Here is a 23,183-nt window from a genome sequence, read left to right as displayed (position 1 = left end):
GACATGCCAAGCCCTGTGGTAGAAGAATCTCAGAGGATATCAGAATGGTCTTCCTCTGGAGTGCTGAGTCCAGTGAGAGAAGTGGAGATGTCTTTTCGCCCACAGAGAGTGGGGAACTTTCCAAAAAAACAGAGAATTGAAGTGGTGGAGACGCAAAGTGTGGAGACGGCGAACGCCTTTCAGGCATTGTTTGAGCCGAACATGGAGTATGAGACTAGTGAAGAAAACTCTCCCGGGCCTTTAACCCGGAAAGTTTGAGGGTTCTGCTTTGTGTTTTTTCACCTTTTTCTGCCTAGGGCAGTTATAAAATGTCGTTTAAAATTTTGTCCTCCAATGTCCGGGTGTTTAAAAACCGGGCCAGGAGAGCAGCCATTTTGGAGGAATTGTCTTTCAGTGGAGCAGATTTAATTTGTGTGCAGGAGTGTGGGATAGAGTATATAGTTAAGCAGGAGGAGTGGGGTTTTGGTGCAGCAATATGGTCATGTTCTAGTCACAATAGAAATGATGGTGTGGGGGTTTTGGTTGGGAGTAGCAGGGTGGAGGTTTGTAGCTACACAGTGATTGAGGAGGGGCGGTGCCTGTTAGTGGTTATAAAAGTATGTGGTGTGAATGTGCGTGTAATTAATGTGTATGCGTCTGCAAAAAAGGAAGAGAGAGTGGAGTTGTTTGAGAGAATTAAACTGTTTTTGCCAGGTAGGGAACATATTGTGTGGGTGGGGGATTTTAACTGTGATACTAGAGGGGATTTGGATGTGTCTGGGAATGTGCTAAAGTCTGTACTCACTGATTTTGGATTGAGGGATGTAGTACACCTGTGTGGTGTTAACCCTATAGTAGATACTTATTATGCGGATAGTGGGAGACACAGTAGTAGAATTGATATGATTTTTGTTTCTAAGGGGGTGATGGGTAAGGGATATATGCAAATGAAGGTAGGATATTCTGATCACGAGTGCATCAAGTGTGAGTTGGTCTGGGATGGGGATTGTGGGAGTGGGAGGGGTTTATGGAAATTGAATGTGAGTTTGTTGGATGATGAGAGTGTTTGTGGAAAATATGTGGATACATATAGGTTTTGGTGTGAGAAAAAAGGTGATTTTGTGGATATAATAACATGGTGGGATTGGGTTAAAGAAAGAACACGTGTGTTTTTTAGAAAGGTTGGTTATAGGAAAGCTGTGGAGAGAAGGAAGAGGTATGAATGTTATAATATAAGGTTGAATTTTCTCCAGAAGGTTAAAAAGAGAGGTTGGAGTGTGGATGAGGAGATTGATTGTGTGAAAAATGAAATGAGGGAATGGTTGTTAGAAAAAGGTAGAAAGATTATGTATCAGTCAAAATTAGATAAATTGGAAAAGGGGGAAAAATGTTCTAGGTATTTTTTCAAAAAAGTAGTGGGGAAAAAGGAGGATTTGGTGAGAGTGTATGATAAAAATGGAAGGGTGGTGAAAGGAAAAGCAGTGTTTCCTGTGGTTGAAAGTTTTTATAAAGAATTGTATGCAGTGAAAGAGATTGATAGGGACTTGGAGGCTGAAGTGGTGAGTATGATTGAAAATAGGGTGGAAGTAATTGAATATGCAAATTTGATGAGAAACATTGAGGAGGATGAAGTAAAGAGAGTGTTGGATAGTATGGCTGTGAATAAGACTCCAGGGGATGATGGGTTACCGATGGAATTTTACATAAAAATGTGGGATGTGATTAAGGATGATGTGGTGCAAGTTTATAAATTTATGTGGGAGAATGGTAGGATGGTTGAAAGTATGAAAAGTGGGGTGGTGGTTTTGATTTATAAGAAAGGGGATGTGAATGATGTTAAAAATTGGAGGCCGATTACTTTGTTGAATGTGGACTATAAGGTGTTTGCTAAGCTGATTGCAAATAGGATGAGAGATGTGATTGGTCAGGTGGTTGGGGAGGAGCAAGTGTGTGGAGTGCCGGGGAGGAGGATTAGTGAGAATTTGTGTTTGCTGAGAGATGTGATATGGGATAGCATGGAGAGGAAACAAGTATTGAATGTTCTGTCAATTGATTTTGAAAAGGCTTTTGATCGTTTGGCGCATGATTTTTTATTTAGAGTTTTGGTAAGAATGGGTTTTCCTAGTGACTTTGTGAATGTTGTAAGAGTGTTGTATAAGAATGTGTATAGTAAGATTCTCATTAATGGATGGGTTGGTGGTGAGATAAGTGTGGGTTCCGGTGTGAGGCAGGGGTGTCCCCTGTCTCCGATTGCCTTTATTTGTGCGATTGAGCCTTTATTACAGATGTTTCGGAAGGATAAATGTATGAGAGGTGTGAAGATTCCTGGTTGTGGTGGGAAAGAAGTAAAAGTATTAGCATACATGGATGATGTGTGTGTGATTTGTGAATCCGATGCTGCGGTAAGGCGTGCAAAATTGTTAGTTGCTTTGTTCTGTGGGGCATCTGCATTTAGAGTAAATTGGGATAAGAGTGAATGTAAGAGGTTTGGGAACATTGGGAGGAGAGAAGATTTAGGTGTAAAATGTGTGGAAGGAGCGATTCAGATTTTGGGGGTGAAATTTGATGAAAAATTGGATGGGAATGAAAGTTGGGAGGATGTTGGTAAAAAGATTATTAAGAAAATGAATTTCTGGCGTTTGAGAGAATTGTCCTTTGCTGGGAAGATTCTTGTGATTAAAAGTGTGATTTTACCAATTTTGTTGTATGTTGCTTTTGTCTTTCCGCCAGGGTATATGATGCTGAGAAGATTGAATAGAGTGCTGATGGTATTTTTTTTGGGGTTCTAAGATGGAGAGAGTGAAGAGAGAGACTGTGAGGAAAAGTGTAAAGAATGGGGGAATGGGGTTTCCTAATATTGAGGTATATTTGGGAGTGAATAGTGTGTTTGCAGTAAGAAGGATGATGGGAGGTGATTGGAAATTTGCATGTATGGTAAGATATCTGAGTGGGAGTGTGTTATGCAGATTAGGATGGATAGGGAGAGATTTAAGAGTGCCGTATGCACTTATATGTCCAAAGTGGTATCTGTATGTGGAAAAGTTTTTGAAAAGCTATGAGTTGTTGGGGAAGGGTGATGTGTTGAGAAATAAAAAAGAGATGTTGAGATGTATTGAAGGAAAAGAAGTGCAGTGTCCTATAAATATGGTGAGAAGGGCGAATGTAGGGAGAGTATGGAAGAGTTTGGAAACGGATGGGATAACAAATAGACAGAAAGAGATTGTATGGCAAAGTATGCATGGAGCGTTGCCTGTGAGAGAGTTTCAAAGAAATCGTGGGATTGGGAGGAGTGAAGCATGTCCTAGAGTGGGGTGTGGAGGGTGTGAAAATATTTTACATTTATTCTGGAATTGTGATGTGGCTCAGGAAGTGTGGAAGGGTGTGAGTCCTTTGTGTAAAGAGGTGGTTGGGGTTAAAAAACTGTCGTTTGAGGTAATAATGTTTGGGTTGGGAATGTTAGATAGGAAAAAACAGAGGGTGTGGTGTATTATGTTAGCAATCATTAAAGAAGTTTTGTGGGATGTAAGGAATTTGTATGTCTTTAGAAGAAAGGAAGTGACGGTAGAAGGGTGTTTGAGGATGATTTTGGATAGAATGTATGTGGTATATTTGTCGGACAAGAAAAGGTTTGGGGAAGCAGATGCAGAGGGTATTTGGAAATTTTTGAAGTGGAGGTATGTAGTTAAAGTATAAATGGTGGGTGGAGTGAAGGGTTTAGACTAAGGTGATGGGATTGTATGCCTTTTTTGTTTAATTGTAAATGTAAATAAATATGTTTAAAAAAGAAAAATCATTGACCCGATGATGAGCTTAAAGAAACGCACTAAATACAGAGTGTACGTTTGGTGAAAGTGTTTGAGGTGCAAAAAATATAATGAACTTATATTTTTACCTCTGAGGGTTAAAAAAAAAAAAAAAAAAAAAAAAAAAAAAAAATCTGTTCTTATCAGTTTAATATCTGATACGTCCCCTATCTGGGGACCATATATTAAATGGATTTTTAGAACAGGGAGATGGAAATAGAGCTTGCTCTGTCCACTCCACGCATTGACCTGGTATTGCAGTATTTCCAGGACCGGTGCACCCTTTCCTTATGTGTTGACTAAAATCAGATTCCAAAAGTGTTTTTTGTGTTTGCCATTGTTTCTGTCTTTCTGAAGGGATCTCCCCTTTTAATCCCATTATTTCAACACCTGTTGGACAATGCATGAGTGATAATGAGCTAATTGATTAAATGCAATTAATGAATACATTGCCACCTCTTGTTTTGTGTCGTCTGTGTGTCTGTGTTTCCGGCATTTCACATTGGAACAGCTCATTCACCTTCCTTGTCTTCTCTCCGCCCTCCCTTTTAGGTAAGTTAAAGAGCTGCACCTGAGCCAGCCACTGATTGATGCAGCACCACAGTCAAATAGTGGAGTGGAGTAGGGGAACAGCAAACAGCCATTAAAGCCGCCCGCCCGCCACAATGGACCTACCTGTGTACACTAGATGGATGTGATGGAATGTACTGTCGTCCCTACATTTCAAGAAGGAGTAAGAATTGCAGTTGCAACAAAGCCTTGCTTGCCTACAAAGAGAGCAGCAATTTGGATTTGTTACTATGTTACCTAGAAGAATAACAAACTGTGCAAGGATGGAGGTTGTAGGAGCAAGGAGAAGTTGTCTGTAAAGTTGGTGAATGCTTATTTTCCATTTTGCAGTCCCTTGTCTCCCTCTTGTGGCCTCCTGGAGGCAACTAGCTGTGCAAAAAAAGACAGCCTGGCGGCCGGCTGTTGCAGTGTTGCCCTCTCAGGCAACACTGAGTGACTGACTGAGCCGCGCCGTCTTATATAAAGTTCAGACGGAACTTTGCACGTGTCATAGTGGAGCCCTGAGGAGCCAGAGCCAGCTTTCTGACATCATAATGGGGCCTCAGAGATAAAAGCCTGGGCCCAGGCAGTGTTGGTCAGTGCTGCTCAGCAGGCAGCACTGGACTGGACTGGATTACAGCTGATACAAGGTGTGAAGGAACAAGGGGTGGCTGTGGGCATGCACTGGCTGCCGCTGCCAGTGTTTATCTGCATGGCAGCAGGGCATTTGGGCGTTGCCAGGAAGGCGTTTTTATGTAGATTCCTCCTCTTTCAGCACTGCATTGTGGTGCAAGCAAAAGAAGCAAATCCTGTCTGGCTTCCTCTCCGGCCTTTATTCACCTCCCGTGTAGCTGTGAGTGTGTGAGCCTGCAGGGCCCCATGGAATTGCCTAGAAGTAGGCTGAATCGCTGCAAGGGCTGAACAGCAGTATCGGGCAGGCTCGGGCAACGCGCGGCCCGTTCGGGTTATCGCTTCTCGGCCTTCTGGCTGAGATCAAGTGTAGTTCTGATTACTTGTAGTCAGTGCTGCCTGGTCTTGGTTAGGAGGTGCTCAGGTACCCTCTCTCTCGGCCTCGGGGGATCGTCCAGGTTCGCCTGGACTTCACCCCCGTGCTGCTATTTGGGAGAGAGGCTTAGTCCTGAGCAACGAGTTGCGATCCACATATCCCCCGTGTAGGCTTCGGCCGAAAAGGGGAAGCTGCGTAGACGTTGCGTCACCAACGGGTGGCGTAACTTTCCCGAAATCCCCTCACCATGGACGAAAGTCCTGGTGAGATACCGGCGTATGCCCGGATAAAAAATACAATCCGTGTTATTGTATCAGAAGAGAAGGCGACAACCTGCGGCCTGAAGTTCTTGGTGGAGACCGTGCTTGTTGGCATTTTCAACATTCAGAAGCGGGAGATATTGGCGGTGCAAGACTATCCAAGGAGAAGAACATATGACATAACGTTTGTACAGAATGGAGTGTTCCAAGATCTGCTGGCGGCATACATGGTAAAAAACGATCCGAGACTGGACGGTATTGAATTTTACGAACATGTGTTGGACATCACTAAGATGATTGTGATAAAAATGTACTGCCCGTTTGCTGATTTAAAAGATGTGATGTCCTTTTTATCCCCCTATTTCAAAAGTGTAAAATGTATTGGCAAAATAATGAACGAAGTTGGAGTTTGGACGTCAAAGTGGAGATTTTTAGTAACTTGTTATAGAGATGCCAATACAGCAGGGGGGATAATGTTGCCGCCAGCACGCTTTAAATTAGGCGATATGGCAGGAGATCTTTTTTATACAGGAATGCCTCCATTCTGTAGAAAATGTCAAAAGTACGGTCACACCAAAGAGTTCTGCGAAAGCACCTGTAGGAATTGTGGCAGCTCTGAGCACGAGGCCAAAACTTGCCCTCTGGGGAAAAGGTGTCGTTTTTGCAGCCGAGTTGGTCATCTATATGCTACTTGTCCCCACAGATCGGAACAACCCGAGGTCCGGCCGAGGCGTCCAGAGCAGCCAGCAGGCCAGATCGCCCCCGCACAAGGAGAGGAACCAGGAGGTGAAGAGGCAAATGACATGGACACCTCCAGCAGACCCCCCCAAACAGGTGACCCAAAGGAGCAAAGGCGGTTTAAGAGAAGAGAAAGTGATCAGCGGACGAAAAAGCCCCCTCAGGAAACGGAGGAGATGGGTAGTTCGGATGAAGCTGATCCGCCTGGGCCGCAGGAGGTGCTGGGTCAGCCTGTACCTGAGGCAGAGGACCCGGGCGGAGCGGCAGCAAGGACTAAAAGGCGTAGGGCGTACTCAGAGGTGGCAGCGGGGGTGCCGATGGGAGTACCTGCTAGAGCGAAAGCAGGGAAACCAGTTGACGCGCCCCCGGAAGCACCAGCTGAAGGTCTCCCCCCTTCTCGCCAGTTGGGGGAGACAAGTATAGCTGCCTCTGAGGTGACAGAAGTCCCTGAAACGGCCGCGAGTGCGTTTCCTGCCCCTATCGTAGGGGAAGAGGCTGCCATACAAAATGCTCCAGAAACCTTGCCCGTGGAGTCCATCTGGGACCCGTTTGCGATAAGTGCCTTAGGTATGGCGGGGGGTCAGCTGTCTGACATGAGTTCCTCTCCAATCTCCTCAACCTATACAGTCGGTTTGAAGTCGGAGGGCGATGAGAGTTCGAGTGAGGTCTCTGGTAACGCCGAGGACTGCTGAGGCCACCTCGGGTAAGATTACATAAGACTGTCTCTTTTCCCTTTTCCTCATGGCAGAGTTAGGTGGCATTTCCTTAAATGTTAGGAGCGTGCATTCCAAGACGAGAAGAGCTGCCCTGTTTGACTATCTTTCTATTTTTTCCGCCACCGTTTTTTTCCTACAGGAATGCTGTATCCCACATCGCACGAACTACAACAAATATAAGGAAGACTGGAGACTCGGACCTTCAGTGTGGTCCGGGTCTAACGATTCCAGAGCCGCAGGTGTCGCCATTTTATTTAAAGGGAACGTTTTAATTGACAGTTTTAATGAAATTTTACCAGGTAGAATTTTATTGGTCAAAGCTTTTATAGACGGTATTAGATGGCAGTTTTTAAATTTTTATGGGTCCTCGGACAAGAATGAAAGAGCTAGAATGCTAGAGATTTTACCCCTTTTTTTAAACGATTCAGAGCCACTTGTTTTAGCGGGTGATTTTAATTGTATTTTAAAGGGGGAACGCCGGTTCTCTAACTCAGTAAGCAGGAATTATGACAAAACCTCCTCATTATTAAAAGATATAGTTACTGATTTTAAACTTACTGATGTTTTTAAGAAATGTAACAGCAATTTATCTGCAGAGGCCGGCGTCACCTGGAGCAATGTGAACTGTAGCTCCAGGATCGATTTTATATTCTGCTCTTATCAAGTACTGCCTTTTAAATGTGATCTTAATCCCAATGTTTTATCTGATCATAAATTATTGTATTTTAAAGTTAAAAATGATATTGGGAAAAATACTGTCAAAAAAGCCTGGAAAATGAACGTTTCCCTTTTAGATGATCCGCAAATTTTATCTGATTTTATTACCTTTTATAAGGGCTGCAGACGGGTAAGACATCCAAATATGTCCATAGTCTCATGGTGGGAGAAAATAAAAATAAAAATAAGAGACTTTTTCATAAAAATCGGAAGGAGAAAAGCAAAAGAAAAACAGGATTTTTTTGCTAATTTGAATACCCGTCTGCAGACCCAATACAAGTTCAGAGAACAGGGTATGCAGGTGGAGGAGGAGATTATGGAGATTAGGAAGGAGATCTCCCAGTGCCTGGAGCAGAGAGGTAAGGAAATTGTCTTTCGTTCAAAAATGAAACACCTCGAGGAAAATGAGACCTGCTCCAGGTACTTTTTTAAGAAAATTAACGATAAGCATACCCTGTTAGACAATGTTGATGGAGATACAAACACTGACAATATTTTAAAAAAGGTACACAGATTTTATGCGGATCTTTTTAATATAAAGCTTGTTAATGTTGATTTGATGAACGACTCATTGAAGGAGGTTGACGCTGTTTTAAATCCTGTCTCCAAAGATTTTTTATTACAGGATATTACGGAACAGGAGATTTTAGATACCATCAAGAGTTTTAAAACAGGTAAAGTCCCTGGCCCTGATGGTATACCCATAGAGTTTTATGTCACATTTTATGGAGTTTTAAAAGAGGATCTCTATTCCCTTTTTACTCAAGTTTTTAGAACAAAAGCCCTCCCGGGGTCCTGGAAGAAAGGTGAGGTGTCCCTGCTTTATAAAAAGGGGGACAAAACAGATATTAAAAACTGGAGGCCTATCACCTTACTAAACGCAGACTATAAAATAATGGCCAAGATTTGCGCAAATAGGCTAAAGGCTGTTATAGAAAAAATCGTCCACTCCAACCAAGTCTGTGGGATACCTGGGAGGAGCATATGGGACAATTTAAACCTTTTAAAAGATGTTATTAGTGATACGAAGGAGAGAAAAGGCAGATTGGCGGTTTTATCTATAGATTTCGAGAAAGCCTTTGATAGAGTATCACATTTTTATCTTTTTAAGGTTTTAGAAAAGATGGGTATACCAGAAGGTTTTTTACAGTCTCTGAAGGCCTTTTATGAAAATTGCACGAGCAAGATTTTAGTAAAGGGTTTTAAGACACAGGATGTCCTTTTAAACTCCGGAGTGAAGCAGGGGTGTCCCTTGTCCCCACTACTTTTTATATGTGCGATCGAGCCTCTACTCTGCAGATTGAGGAATGACAGGCAGATATGTGGAGTCCCCCTGCCGGGCGGGGGGGGGACTAGAGGCAAAAGTAGTGGGGTACATGGATGATGTCGCGGTCCTGTGCAGGGACGCCCCGTCACTGCAAAAAGCATTACAACAGATATACCAATTTTGCTGCTCCTCCGGTTTTAAAGTCAATTTTAATAAAAGTAATATTTTAAATATTGGCAACATGATTTTACAGGACATTCCAGTCCCTGTGTCGGAGTCTGTACAGATTTTAGGGGTCTCCTTCAATGAGTCAAACAATGGTTTTATCAGTTGGGACTTGGTGGCACAAAAAGTTAATAAGAAAATTTGTTTATGGAATCTTAGAAAACTGACAATGGAGGGAAAAATTTTAATCACAAAAATGGTGATTTTACCAATTTTATTATATCTAAGTATGGTTTTCCCTCCCCCTGATATTTTATTAAAAAAGATTACCAAGGCATGTTTTACATTTTTATGGAATTCTAGGATGGAGAAGCTCAGGAGAGAAAAAGTGATGTTACCAAAGCTAATGGGTGGTAAAGATTTTCCAAATATAAAAGCATTTCTTTTAATCCATTTTTTTACACTGTGTCTTAATACTGTTTTTAAGGAACACTACTGGTCTTATTTTATCCGTTTTAACACTGGCTATTTTATGAGGAGGTACGGATGGTTCTCTACTGTTTTAAGCTCGCCATATGCTTTTAACCTGCCAGACCAGTATAAGATTTTAGAAAAAATAGTGAACCTTTTTAACTTAAAAGACAAAAGAATAGAAGATGTAAAAAATAGTAAATATGTTTTAAAGGAAATAAAAGAAAATGTTTTAATAGCCCCCATTAGCAATTTTAATGAAAACAAGTGCAAATTCATCTGGAGCATGGTTAATGCTAAATTCATTTTTAATTCACAGAAGGATCTGGCCTGGAGCTGCGCCCACGAGTGTCTTCCATGCCGGGCATTCCAGCATCGAAGGGGACTGACCAACTCGGCTGCGTGTCCAAGGGGAGGATGCCGCGATGACGAGACAGTCTTACATCTTTTTTGGCAATGCTATTTCTCACAACTGATATGGACAAAAATCCTCCCCTTGATGAAGAAGATAACCGGAATAAAGAGAATTACAAGTGAAGGCGTTTTTACGGATGTCTGGAGTGCCCAACAAGGACTCAGAAAATTATGGCATGGAAGATTACTAACTGCGTTAAAGCAGCTCTGTGGGTGGCCAGGAATATTCTTTTATTCAAACATGAAATTTTATCTGTGAATGATATTTTAGGAATTTGTTTTTATGAAATGCACAAGTATTATCTTTTAGACAAAAAATTCTCTCCTGTTTTAAGTAGAAAATGGTTTTTTAGCGAATGGAATTCTATAATATGATGCCACCAAGTGCCCTTTTATAAATTGTATGATTTTAATCTGACAATTTGTATTTATTTTTTAACCATTGTTGTAAAATCTGAATCTCTGTAAAAATGTTGAAAAATGTTGATTTATTGTAAAATCTGAAAAATTTTAAATAAACGGTTACCCCCAAAGTTGGGGTAGTCAACTTAAAAAAAAAATCTGTTCTTATCAGTTTAATATCTGATACGTCCCCTATCTGGGGACCATATATTAAATGGATTTTTAGAACAGGGAGATGGAAATAGAGCTTGCTCTGTCCACTCCACGCATTGACCTGGTATTGCAGTATTTCCAGGACCGGTGCACCCTTTCCTTATGTGTTGACTAAAATCAGATTCCAAAAGTGTTTTTTGTGTTTGCCATTGTTTCTGTCTTTCTGAAGGGATCTCCCCTTTTAATCCCATTATTTCAACACCTGTTGGACAATGCATGAGTGATAATGAGCTAATTGATTAAATGCAATTAATGAATACATTGCCACCTCTTGTTTTGTGTCGTCTGTGTGTCTGTGTTTCCGGCATTTCACATTGGAACAGCTCATTCACCTTCCTTGTCTTCTCTCCGCCCTCCCTTTTAGGTAAGTTAAAGAGCTGCACCTGAGCCAGCCACTGATTGATGCAGCACCACAGTCAAATAGTGGAGTGGAGTAGGGGAACAGCAAACAGCCATTAAAGCCGCCCGCCCGCCCGCCCGCCACAATGGACCTACCTGTGTACACTAGATGGATGTGATGGAATGTACTGTCGTCCCTACATTTCAAGAAGGAGTAAGAATTGCAGTTGCAACAAAGCCTTGCTTGCCTACAAAGAGAGCAGCAATTTGGATTTGTTACTATGTTACCTAGAAGAATAACAAACTGTGCAAGGATGGAGGTTGTAGGAGCAAGGAGAAGTTGTCTGTAAAGTTGGTGGATGCTTATTTTCCATTTTGCAGTCCCTTGTCTCCCTCTTGTGGCCTCCTGGAGGCAACTAGCTGTGCAAAAAAAGACAGCCTGGCGGCCGGCTGTTGCAGTGTTGCCCTCTCAGGCAACACTGAGTGACTGACTGAGCCGCACCGTCTTATATAAAGTTGAGACGGAACTTTGCACGTGTCATAGTGGAGCCCTGAGGAGCCAGAGCCAGCTTTCTGACATCATAATGGGGCCTCAGAGATAAAAGCCTGGGCCCAGGCAGTGTTGGTCAGTGCTGCTCAGCAGGCAGCACTGGACTGGACTGGATTACAGCTGATACAAGGTGTGAAGGAACAAGGGGTGGCTGTGGGCATGCACTGGCTGCCACTGCCAGTGTTTATCTGCATGGCAGCAGGGCATTTGGGCGTTGCCAGGAAGGCGTTTTTATGTAGATTCCTCCTCTTTCAGCACTGCATTGTGGTGCAAGCAAAAGAAGCAAATCCTGTCTGGCTTCCTCTCCGGCCTTTATTCACCTCCCGTGTAGCTGTGAGTGTGTGAGCCTGCAGGGCCCCATGGAATTGCCTAGAAGTAGGCTCAATCGCTGCAAGGGCTGAACAGCAGTATCGGGCAGGCTCGGGCAGGCTCGGGCAACGCGCGGCCCGTTCGGGTTATCGCTTCTCGGCCTTTTGGCTAAGATCAAGTGTAGTACCTGCTCAAGCTGAGGTTAGTAATCATCCCTGCCGGTGGTTCTTGGGCCATCGTAGGGGGATGACAGAACGCCGAGGTGAGGGCAGGGAACCACAACGGTCATCGCTCTGGTGTACGCATTTGGTTTAAAGGTACCATTTGTAGGTGACCAGGCGACCGCCGGATCGAGGTCATTAGGTCGGGTAGTTTGGAAGCCCGAGTTGCTATGTGCCCCAGGGCTGGTGACCCTGGGGTGCCCTAACTCACTGGGGGTGGGATCCCACTGAGTGAAGGCACACTTGCACGCACTCTCTTTCACGCTATATGAGCACACACCTTTATTCTCCCGGCCTTCTGGCTGGGAGATGAGGAATTTTTTATACCTGGCGGATGTCCAGGCTGTATCACAGCGCACATCCACTTATTTAATTTTGTTTTTCACTGTGTGTTTGTCACGTTTTGTCACAAGGATTTTGGGATGCGGTGCCCTTTTGGGACCCTCCTGAGGTCTAGGGGGAAAATGTGTGGCCATCTGGTTCCGTTTTCCCCTGCAACCCGGCCTCCCTTCTTCGGAGGGGAGGTGCACCTTTGATGCAGGCTCCAAGGTGGACACTGGGGTGGCAGCCCAGGTAGAAGCCTTGGAGTGTTGTTGGGTCTCCCTAAGCTTCGGCGAGGGGGGATCATCGATCCTTGATCCTCTAGGCCTAAGGCTTGGAGGGTCGAGGAATGGTTATGCGGGGCCTCTCTCTTTTAAGAGAAGGGCTGCGATAGACCGCATCATTGTGCACTTTTTGTGTGGCACCTCTGCACTTTTTATGCACTTGGGTGATAGAAAGCACGACTCGGGCTTTCAATAAAAAAAAATCTGTTCTTATCAGTTTAATATCTGATACGTCCCCTATCTGGGGACCATATATTAAATGGATTTTTAGAACAGGGAGATGGAAATAGAGCTTGCTCTGTCCACTCCACGCATTGACCTGGTATTGCAGTATTTCCAGGACCGGTGCACCCTTTCCTTATGTGTTGACTAAAATCAGATTCCAAAAGTGTTTTTTGTGTTTGCCATTGTTTCTGTCTTTCTGAAGGGATCTCCCCTTTTAATCCCATTATTTCAACACCTGTTGGACAATGCATGAGTGAAAATGAGCTAATTGATTAAATGCAATTAATGAATACATTGCCACCTCTTGTTTTGTGTCGTCTGTGTGTCTGTGTTTCCGGCATTTCACATTGGAACAGCTCATTCACCTTCCTTGTCTTCTCTCCGCCCTCCCTTTTAGGTAAGTTAAAGAGCTGCACCTGAGCCAGCCACTGATTGATGCAGCACCACAGTCAAATAGTGGAGTGGAGTAGGGGAACAGCAAACAGCCATTAAAGCCGCCCGCCCGCCCGCCCGCCACAATGGACCTACCTGTGTACACTAGATGGATGTGATGGAATGTACTGTCGTCCCTACATTTCAAGAAGGAGTAAGAATTGCAGTTGCAACAAAGCCTTGCTTGCCTACAAAGAGAGCAGCAATTTGGATTTGTTACTATGTTACCTAGAAGAATAACAAACTGTGCAAGGATGGAGGTTGTAGGAGCAAGGAGAAGTTGTCTGTAAAGTTGGTGGATGCTTATTTTCCATTTTGCAGTCCCTTGTCTCCCTCTTGTGGCCTCCTGGAGGCAACTAGCTGTGCAAAAAAAGACAGCCTGGCGGCCGGCTGTTGCAGTGTTGCCCTCTCAGGCAACACTGAGTGACTGACTGAGCCGCGCCGTCTTATATAAAGTTCAGACGGAACTTTGCACGTGTCATAGTGGAGCCCTGAGGAGCCAGAGCCAGCTTTCTGACATCATAATGGGGCCTCAGAGATAAAAGCCTGGGCCCAGGCAGTGTTGGTCAGTGCTGCTCAGCAGGCAGCACTGGACTGGACTGGATTACAGCTGATACAAGGTGTGAAGGAACAAGGGGTGGCTGTGGGCATGCACTGGCTGCCGCTGCCAGTGTTTATCTGCATGGCAGCAGGGCATTTGGGGCGTTGCCAGGAAGGCGTTTTTATGTAGATTCCTCCTCTTTCAGCACTGCATTGTGGTGCAAGCAAAAGAAGCAAATCCTGTCTGGCTTCCTCTCCGGCCTTTATTCACCTCCCGTGTAGCTGTGAGTGTGTGAGCCTGCAGGGCCCCATGGAATTGCCTAGAAGTAGGCTGAATCGCTGCAAGGGCTGAACAGCAGTATCGTGCAGGCTCGGGCAACGCGCGGCCCGTTCGGGTTATCGCTTCTCGGCCTTTTGGCTCAGATCAGGGTTTATTGCTCTGGTCTGGGTCGGGGGTGCGAGTGTTCCTGTGGTAGCAGGAGACCTTTTGAGTGGCGATCCTCCTATGGTCCTGGACCGATAGGCTGAAAGATGGCAGGTATGGAATTTTCCTCAGGTATCCAGAAGACAGTCCGGCTGAAGGTGGAGATCTCAGACAGCGTGAAGAACAGCATCTCATACGTTGGACACGAAATTGTGGAAAAGATGGCGGGTATTTCCCTGGAAGATGATGTGTTTTGTATTCAGGAATCAAAGAAACAAGGTATCTATGACATTTCCTTTTATGTGGATGGGACCTGCCTGCTATTCTATGAATGTCTGAAGACTAATGCAGCAAACCAGGTACTGAGGAATGTCACATTTGTTCCGCTGTTTGAACTTGAGGAAAAAACTGTCTTTATCCATGTGTTTAACCCTTTCACGGATGTTAATATCCTAAAGAACTTTCTTGGACAATATTGTTTGAGTGTGAAAGGAGGGGTAAGGCAGAAAAGTATCCTTAACATATTTAATGGAACATACAAATTCTGGGTAAAGCTAAGACCTGATGAAGGCTGTATTGGGGGAGTGAGACACCCACCTGCCAATTTTTCTGTGGCTGGAAACAGAGGCTACCTGTATTACCAAGGACAGCCATCCTTTTGTAGGAACTGTTTTAAATTTGGCCATTTAAAGGAGGATTGCCCAGGGGTTAAACTGTGCAGGAACTGTAAAAATCCTGGACATGAGGCTGGGGCGTGTCCACAGCCTAGAGCCTGTGATTTATGTGGATTGACTGGGCATATGTACAGAGACTGTCCTGAAGTGGTAAAGAGGAGGGAAGAAAGAAAGAAGCAGGAGGAGGCTAGGAAGCAAAGGAATCAAATGGATCTTGATAGGAAGAGGGAGGAAGGAGCAAGATTCTTGAGGATGTCTGAGGAGGCTGAAAAAAGACAAAATGAAGCTGTGCAAGACCAGCAGCAGGTGGAGATGGGGGAGGGGTTGATTAGCCCAGCTGTGGAATCTCCCATGAGCATTTTGATTGATGAGTCAGCAAGAATAGACTGGTCTCTCTCCGAGGAAGATGAACCTCCTGGGGGGGAAGTGACTGTCACAGGTGCAGAATGTTTTCGTCCCCCCAGGAAAACGGCAAAAAAGCCACGTTTTGAGAAGGTGGAAGAAGAGGCGATTTCGTTGGAGAACCCATTCGAATCTTTATTTGAAGCCCATATGGATACAGGCTCTGGCGGAGAAGGTTCTTCCAAAGTACTCCAGAGGAAAATCTTAAAATAATGGCGTTGCTAAATTTTCTTCCTTTGGGTTGTTTTAGATTATGTCTTTGAAGTTTTTGTCATCCAATGTGCGTGTGTTTAGGAGTAGAGCCAGAAGAGCTCTTATACTAGATATATTAGCAAATCAAAATGTTGATGTCATTTGTGTTCAAGAGTGTGGATTGGATTTTGTGGTGGGGCAGGAGGAGTGGGTGCACGGGCCTGCAATATGGTCAGTGTCAAACAAAAATAGAAATGATGGTGTGGGGATTTTATTCAAAAACAAAAAAATAGAAATTTGCAGTTATACTGTTATTGAGGAGGGAAGGTGTGTGATGGTGGTGGTGAACCACGTTTTGAGAAGGTGGAAGAAGAGGCGATTTCGTTGGAGAACCCATTCGAATCTTTATTTGAAGCCCATATGGATACAGGCTCTGGCGGAGAAGGTTCTTCCAAAGTACTCCAGAGGAAAATCTTAAAATAATGGCGTTGCTAAATTTTCTTCCTTTGGGTTGTTTTAGATTATGTCTTTGAAGTTTTTGTCATCCAATGTGCGTGTGTTTAGGAGTAGAGCCAGAAGAGCTCTTATACTAGATATATTAGCAAATCAAAATGTTGATGTCATTTGTGTTCAAGAGTGTGGATTGGATTTTGTGGTGGGGCAGGAGGAGTGGGTGCACGGGCCTGCAATATGGTCAGTGTCAAACAAAAATAGAAATGATGGTGTGGGGATTTTATTCAAAAACAAAAAAATAGAAATTTGCAGTTATACTGTTATTGAGGAGGGAAGGTGTGTGATGGTGGTGGTGAGATTTAATAGAGTGAATGTTCGTATAATTAATATATATGCTCCAGTTAATAAGAATGAAAGAGTGGAATTGTTTGAAAAAGTGAAAATGTTTTTGCCTGGGAAGGATCCGGTTGTGTGGATAGGGGACTTTAATTGTGAGATTGATGGAAAAAATGTGGATGTGTCTGGTAATGTGGTTAAAAATATTTTGTTTGATTTTCAGTTGAAGGATGTGATAAAATTATGTGGGGTAGACCCCCAAGATACATATTTTTCAGACAGGGGTATTTATAGTTCGAGACTAGATATGTGTTTTGTGTCGAAAGGTGTGATGGGTAAAAATTATATGCAAATGAGGGTAATATATTCAGATCATGAGTGTGTGATGTGTGAACTGGTTTTGGATGTGGAATGTATAAGTGGGAGGGGTTTATGGAAATTAAATGTTAATTTGTTAGAAGATGAGGAGGTGTATGGGAAATATGTTCATTTGTATGGGAGTTGGTGTAGAAGGAAGAAAGAGTTTGTAGATGTGTTGGAGTGGTGGGATTGGGTGAAGGAAAAGACAAAAGTATATTTTAAGAAAGCTGGTTATAGAAGAGCGGCTGGTAGAAGGAGAAAGTATGAGTGCTTGTATAAAAGATTGGGGTTTTTGAGAAGTTTGAAGAAGAATGGTTGGGAGGTGGATGAGAAGATTGAGGAAGTTAAGAAGAATATGAAAGAATGGATGGTGAAAAAGGGTAAGGAAATTATGTATCAAGCAAGATTGGATAAGTTAGAAAAGAATGAGAAATGTTCAAGATATTTTTTTAAAAAAGTGATTGGGAAGAAAGAGGATTTGGTATGTGTGTATGATAAGGATGGGAATGTGGTAAAAGGGAAAGTGGTGTTAGGAGTGGTTGAAGAGTTTTACAGAGAATTGTATGCAGTAAAGGAGTGTGATAGAGATTTGGAGTCTGAGGTGGTGGCTGTGATTGAGAAGCAGGTGGAGAGAATGGAGTGTGATAGGCTGATGAGAGGAGTTGGGGAGGAAGAGGTTAAATCAGCTATTGAAAGCATGTCAGTGAATAGAACACCGGGAGAGGATGGGTTGCCAGTGGAGTTTTATAAGAGAATGTGGGATGTGATTAAGCTAGATATGATTGAGATATATGTTTTTATGCGGGAAAAGTGTAGATTGGCGGAGAGTATGAAGAGTGGAGTGGTTGTGCTGATTTATAAGAAAGGGGATGAGAAGGATGTAAGGAATTGGAGACCTATAACTTTGTTGAATGTGGATTATAAGATTTTTGCTAAAATGATTGCCAATAGAATGAGAGATGTGATCGATCAGGTGATTGGGGAGGATCAAGTGTGTGGAATTCCTGGGAGAAGGATTGGGGAGAATCTTTGTTTGTTGAGAGATGTGTTGTGGGATGCAAGGGAGAGAAAGCAAGAGGTTAGTGTGTTGTCTATTGATTTTGAAAAAGCGTTTGATAGGTTGTCGCATGATTTTCTGTTTAAAGTGTTGGTGAGGATGGGGTTTCCTGGAGAGTTTGTGAATATGGTGAGGATGTTGTATAAGGGTGTGGGCAGTAAGGTTTTGATAAACGGATGGGTGAGCGAAGAAGTGAAGGTGTGTTCGGGTGTAAGACAGGGATGCCCTTTGTCCCCTATAGTCTTTGTGTGTGCTTTAGAACCATTATTAGAGATGATTAGGAAGGATAAGTGTATGAGAGGAGTGCAGATTCCAGGGAGTGGTGGGAAAGAGCTGAAAGTGTTGGCGTATATGGACGATGTGTGTGTGCTGTGTGATTCTTTTGCAGTTTTGAGGAGGGCGAAATTATTGGTGTCTTTGTTTTGTGGTGCGTCAGCTTTTAGGGTAAATTGGAAGAAAAGTGAGTATAAGAGGTTTGGAAGTTCAGGTATGAATGAGGACTTGGGTGTGAAAAGAGTGGACGGAGCAATTCAAATTTTGGGGGTTAAAATGGATGAAAAATTGGATGGAAGTGAGAGTTGGGTAGATGTGGAGAAAAGAGTGAGTAGGAAGTTGAGATTTTGGAGTTTGAGAGAGTTGACGTTTGAAGGAAAGATAATGGTGATAAAAAGTGTGATTTTGCCGATTTTTCTGTATCTTGCTGTGGTGTTTCCTCCGGGGTATATGGTTGTAAGGAAATTGAATAGAATTGTGTTTGTGTTTTTTTGGGGAACAACAATGGAGAGAGTGAAAAGAGAGACTGTGTTGAAGGACTGGGTGAATGGGGGTATGAATTTTCCTAATATTGAAGTGTATTTAGGGGTGAATGCGATGTTTGCAGTGAAGAGGATGCTGGGAGGTGATTGGAAATTTGCATGCATGGTGAGATTTTTGGGTGGGAAGGTGTTAGGGAAAATAGGATGGATGAAAAGAGATTTAAGGAAGCCGTATGCGTTTGTGAGTCCTAAATGGTATGAGTTTATTGAGAATTTTATGAGGAAGTTTGGATTGACAGCGGTGAAGAAAGAATGTTTGAAAGATAAGAAGAGTGTGTTTAAGTGTATAAAAGATATGAAAGTCCAATGTAATATAAATATGGTGAGAGGTCAGTGTGTTGGTAAGGTGTGGAAGGGGTTGAGGACAGATGGTATTACAAATAGACAGAGAGAGATTGTATGGCAGAGTTTGCATGGTGGATTGTCAGTTAGAGAGTTTCAGAAAAATCGTGGAGTTGTGAGGAGTGATTTGTGTCCGAGAGAGAATTGTGGTGGGAGTGAAAGTATAGTTCATCTGTTTTGGAATTGTGGGGTGGCACAGGGAGTTTGGAGGGGTATGGGTCCGTTACTTAAGGAGTTGGTTGGGATTAATAGGTTATGTATGGAAATAGTTTTGTTTGGGCTTGCGAGGGTAAGTCAGAAAAATCAAAGGGTATTATTTGTCATGTTAGCAATTATAAAAGAGGTTTTGTGGGATGTTAGGAACTTGTATGTGTTTAGAAAGAAAGATGTAACTGTGGAAGGATGTTTGAGAATGGTATTGGATAGGATGTATACAGTGTATTTGGTAGATAAGGAAAGGTTGGGGGAGGTGGATGCAGAAGGGATTTGGAAGGTTTTGAAGTGGAGGTATATGGTGAGAGTGTAGTGGAGGGGTGGAATTTTTGATATTGTTTCTGTATTTGCTTTGTGTTATATGAAAATTTAAAAAACTAAAATGAAAAAGCCTGATGATGATTGGATGGAATCGTTCAGAATGTCTTGGATACTGATAGTAAGTATCGACAGGATATGAACGAGTGTTTTTAAAAATAATCAATCCAAACCTGAAGGTTTTAAAAAAAAAAAAAAAAAAAAAAAAATCTGTTCTTATCAGTTTAATATCTGATACGTCCCCTATCTGGGGACCATATATTAAATGGATTTTTAGAACAGAGAGATGGAAATAGAGCTTGCTCTGTCCACTCCACGCATTGACCTGGTATTGCAGTATTTCCAGGACCGGTGCACCCTTTCCTTATGTGTTGACTAAAATCAGATTCCAAAAGTGTTTTTTGTGTTTGCCATTGTTTCTGTCTTTCTGAAGGGATCTCCCCTTTTAATCCCATTATTTCAACACCTGTTGGACAATGCATGAGTGATAATGAGCTAATTGATTAAATGCAATTAATGAATACATTGCCACCTCTTGTTTTGTGTCGTCTGTGTGTCTGTGTTTCCGGCATTTCACATTGGAACAGCTCATTCACCTTCCTTGTCTTCTCTCCGCCCTCCCTTTTAGGTAAGTTAAAGAGCTGCACCTGAGCCAGTCACTGATTGATGCAGCACCACAGTCAAATAGTGGAGTGGAGTAGGGGAACAGCAAACAGCCATTAAAGCCGCCCGCCCGCCCGCCCGCCACAATGGACCTACCTGTGTACACTAGATGGATGTGATGGAATGTACTGTCGTCCCTACATTTCAAGAAGGAGTAAGAATTGCAGTTGCAACAAAGCCTTGCTTGCCTACAAAGAGAGCAGCAATTTGGATTTGTTACTATGTTACCTAGAAGAATAACAAACTGTGCAAGGATGGAGGTTGTAGGAGCAAGGAGAAGTTGTCTGTAAAGTTGGTGGATGCTTATTTTCCATTTTGCAGTCCCTTGTCTCCCTCTTGTGGCCTCCTGGAGGCAACTAGCTGTGCAAAAAAAGACAGCCTGGCGGCCGGCTGTTGCAGTGTTGCCCTCTCAGGCAACACTGAGTGACTGACTGAGCCGCACCGTCTTAAATAAAGTTCAGACGGAACTTTGCACGTGTCATAGTGGAGCCCTGAGGAGCCAGAGCCAGCTTTCTGACATCATAATGGGGCCTCAGAGATAAAAGCCTGGGCCCAGGCAGTGTTGGTCAGTGCTGCTCAGCAGGCAGCACTGGACTGGACTGGATTACAGATGATACAAGGTGTGAAGGAACAAGGGGTGGCTGTGGGCATGCACTGGCTGCCGCTGCCAGTGTTTATCTGCATGGCAGCAGGGCATTTGGGCGTTGCCAGGAAGGCGTTTTTATGTAGATTCCTCCTCTTTCAGCACTGCATTGTGGTGCAAGCAAAAGAAGCAAATCCTGTCTGGCTTCCTCTCCGGCCTTTATTCACCTCCCGTGTAGCTGTGAGTGTGTGAGCCTGCAGGGCCCCATGGAATTGCCTAGAAGTAGGCTGAATCGCTGCAAGGGCTGAACAGCAGTATCGGGCAGGCTCGGGCAACGCGCGGCCCGTTCGGGTTATCGCTTCTCGGCCTTTTGGCTAAGACCAAGTGTATTTATACAGGAGGTTTTTGGTCAGAAGGTGCTCAGGTACCCTCTCTCTCGGCCTCGGGGGATCGTCCAGGTTCGCCTGGACTTCACCCCCGTGCTGCTATTTGGGAGAGAGGCTTAGTCCTGAGCAACGAGTTGCGATCCCCCCCAGCCCCTTGGTCTCCGTAAGACAAGGGGCGCAGCGAAAGCTGTGCGGTTCGACCTGGCCACGCTAATGGCAGGCGAACCCGATGCGGTGCCGGTGTACGCCCGGCTTAAGAATTCTGCACGATTTATCGTGGCAGAGGGTGGAGGCGGTCCCCGTGGTATTAAATTTTTAGTCCACGCCATTTTGGAAGATCTGCTGGCGGTCCACAAGAACGAGCTCTTGGCTATCCAGGACTACCCGAAGCGAGGAATCTACGATGTCACCTTCATGGGAGAAGGAATACTCCGTGATGCTATGGACCGAGCTGAGAGGAAACAAGGTGAACTCGTAGCAGCGGGAGTCAAGGTAGTAGAGCATGAATTTGAAATAACCAAACTCGTGGTGATTAAAATGTATTCCCCATATGTGAGAGATATGGAAGTGGCAGCATTTCTAGCTGCCTACTTCAAAAATGTCAAACTCCTGGGGAAAGTGATGAACGAGTGTGGAGTGTGGACCGCCAAATGGAAGTTTTTAGTTACGCTGATTAAGGACCCCTCCACCCAAGAAACGAGATTACCACCGGCTCGTTTTAAAATTGGAAATGTGAATGGCGACCTCTACTTCTCAGGGATGCCAAACTTCTGCAGGGCTTGTGGTACCTATGGACATACCAGTTTTAACTGCGATGTCACCTGCAGAAACTGTGGAAGCAAAGAGCACAATATAAGGGAGTGCACAGAAGAAAAAAAATGCAACTTTTGTCAAAAAACTGGTCACTTGTATTTTTCTTGTCCTCATAGGTACCGAAGCGGAGAAGAAGAGCAACCCGGGGCGCCCCCACGTGCTCCACCAGCGGACCAGCCCCGCCCTCAGGGAGAGGAACAAGCCAGTGCTGCAAAGGAGCAGCGGGGTACCTGGGCTTCAAGGGTACGGTCTGTTGGAGCCAAAGCAGGTACCTCACAGCCAACAGCCTCAGAGGAGAGAAGGGAGTCCAGTGCGAAGGAAAAACGCCAAGCCAAACGTAAGGCTGAGAAGGGGCAGGCCAGTGAGATAACTGAGGCATCCCAGAGTGCTGGTTGCTCAGTGGATGCCGGGCCTGCTCCCAATCCTGGGTCTCTAGATACGGAGTCTGAAGAGGAAGGTTGGCTGAAAGTGGGTCCCCGTAAAAAGGGTAAACAGGAGCGTGCCGGTAGGGGGGTGACAGGGGAGGAGCAAATGGATACGTCCGTAAAGCAAAGTGAGGCTCCTCCTAGGACCGCCCCCTCGTCGTTACTGGTGAGGAGGGTGGGCACTGTTCCCCCCGAGCCAACCGACACCCCGCCATGTGCGCAACCTCCCCCTCTAGAACGGCCTGCACGGCCTGCACGGCCTCAGGGGGGAGCGGCGGGGCCCTTGGGGGACCCACCCGATACAGACCTATATGGTCAGCCGTTAGAGACCCAGGTAAGGCTGTGTGAATCTGGACTCCCTGTATACGAGATGAGGGCTGTTGGCTCGACGCTCACGGAAGGTAGTTCCTCTCCTGAATCATCCCCTTTCTCGCTAGAGTCAGACGAGGGCGGGGAGATGAGTTCAAGCGAGATTTCTGGTATTGCTGGTGGAGGCCAAGTCTGATTTTAAGTAACACGATTATTTATTTTTTAAAATCAAGACTAACACAATTAAAACTCCACGATGTCTGAAATAAAGGGGATCTCCCTCAACGTGAGGGGCGCCAAGTCCAAAGTCAGAAGGGTTGCTCTCTTCAGTTTTTTATCTGGCCTGGCAGCCTCTGTTTTTTTCCTGCAGGAGTGCGGCATTCCCCATGCAATGAAGTACCATAAATACAAAGAGGATTGGAAGTATGGTCCATCAGTCTGGTCTGGATCTAACGAGTCCAGATCAGCAGGGGTCGCCATTCTTTTTAAGGGAAACG

At 44.3% G+C, this 23,183-nt stretch overlaps 2 non-coding genes and 3 pseudogenes across 2 annotated transcripts; all 5 read left to right on the top strand.

The window, feature by feature from the left end:
- The first annotated feature begins 3,861 nt into the window (after positions 1-3,861).
- LOC142728467 (U2 spliceosomal RNA) lies at positions 3,862-4,068 on the top strand (annotated as a pseudogene).
- A 6,547-nt stretch (positions 4,069-10,615) lies between these two features.
- LOC142728470 (U2 spliceosomal RNA) lies at positions 10,616-10,798 on the top strand. Its single transcript, XR_012877609.1, has one exon. It is a non-coding gene; the product is annotated as a U2 spliceosomal RNA (small nuclear RNA).
- Positions 10,799-12,046: 1,248 nt separating this feature from the next.
- On the top strand, positions 12,047-12,116 carry LOC142728487 (U2 spliceosomal RNA; annotated as a pseudogene).
- Positions 12,117-12,900: 784 nt separating this feature from the next.
- Positions 12,901-13,080, top strand: LOC142728474 (U2 spliceosomal RNA; annotated as a pseudogene).
- Positions 13,081-19,682: 6,602 nt separating this feature from the next.
- Positions 19,683-19,869, top strand: LOC142728481 (U2 spliceosomal RNA). Its single transcript, XR_012877613.1, has one exon. It is a non-coding gene; the product is annotated as a U2 spliceosomal RNA (small nuclear RNA).
- Positions 19,870-23,183: the final 3,314 nt, after the last annotated feature.

The sequence above is a fragment of the Rhinoderma darwinii genome, unplaced genomic scaffold (assembly GCF_050947455.1).
Source record: "Rhinoderma darwinii isolate aRhiDar2 unplaced genomic scaffold, aRhiDar2.hap1 Scaffold_677, whole genome shotgun sequence".
Classification (NCBI taxonomy): domain Eukaryota; kingdom Metazoa; phylum Chordata; class Amphibia; order Anura; family Rhinodermatidae; genus Rhinoderma; species Rhinoderma darwinii.
Note: the sequence above shows the minus strand (reverse complement) of the source record. Positions and strands in the feature narration are given on the sequence as shown.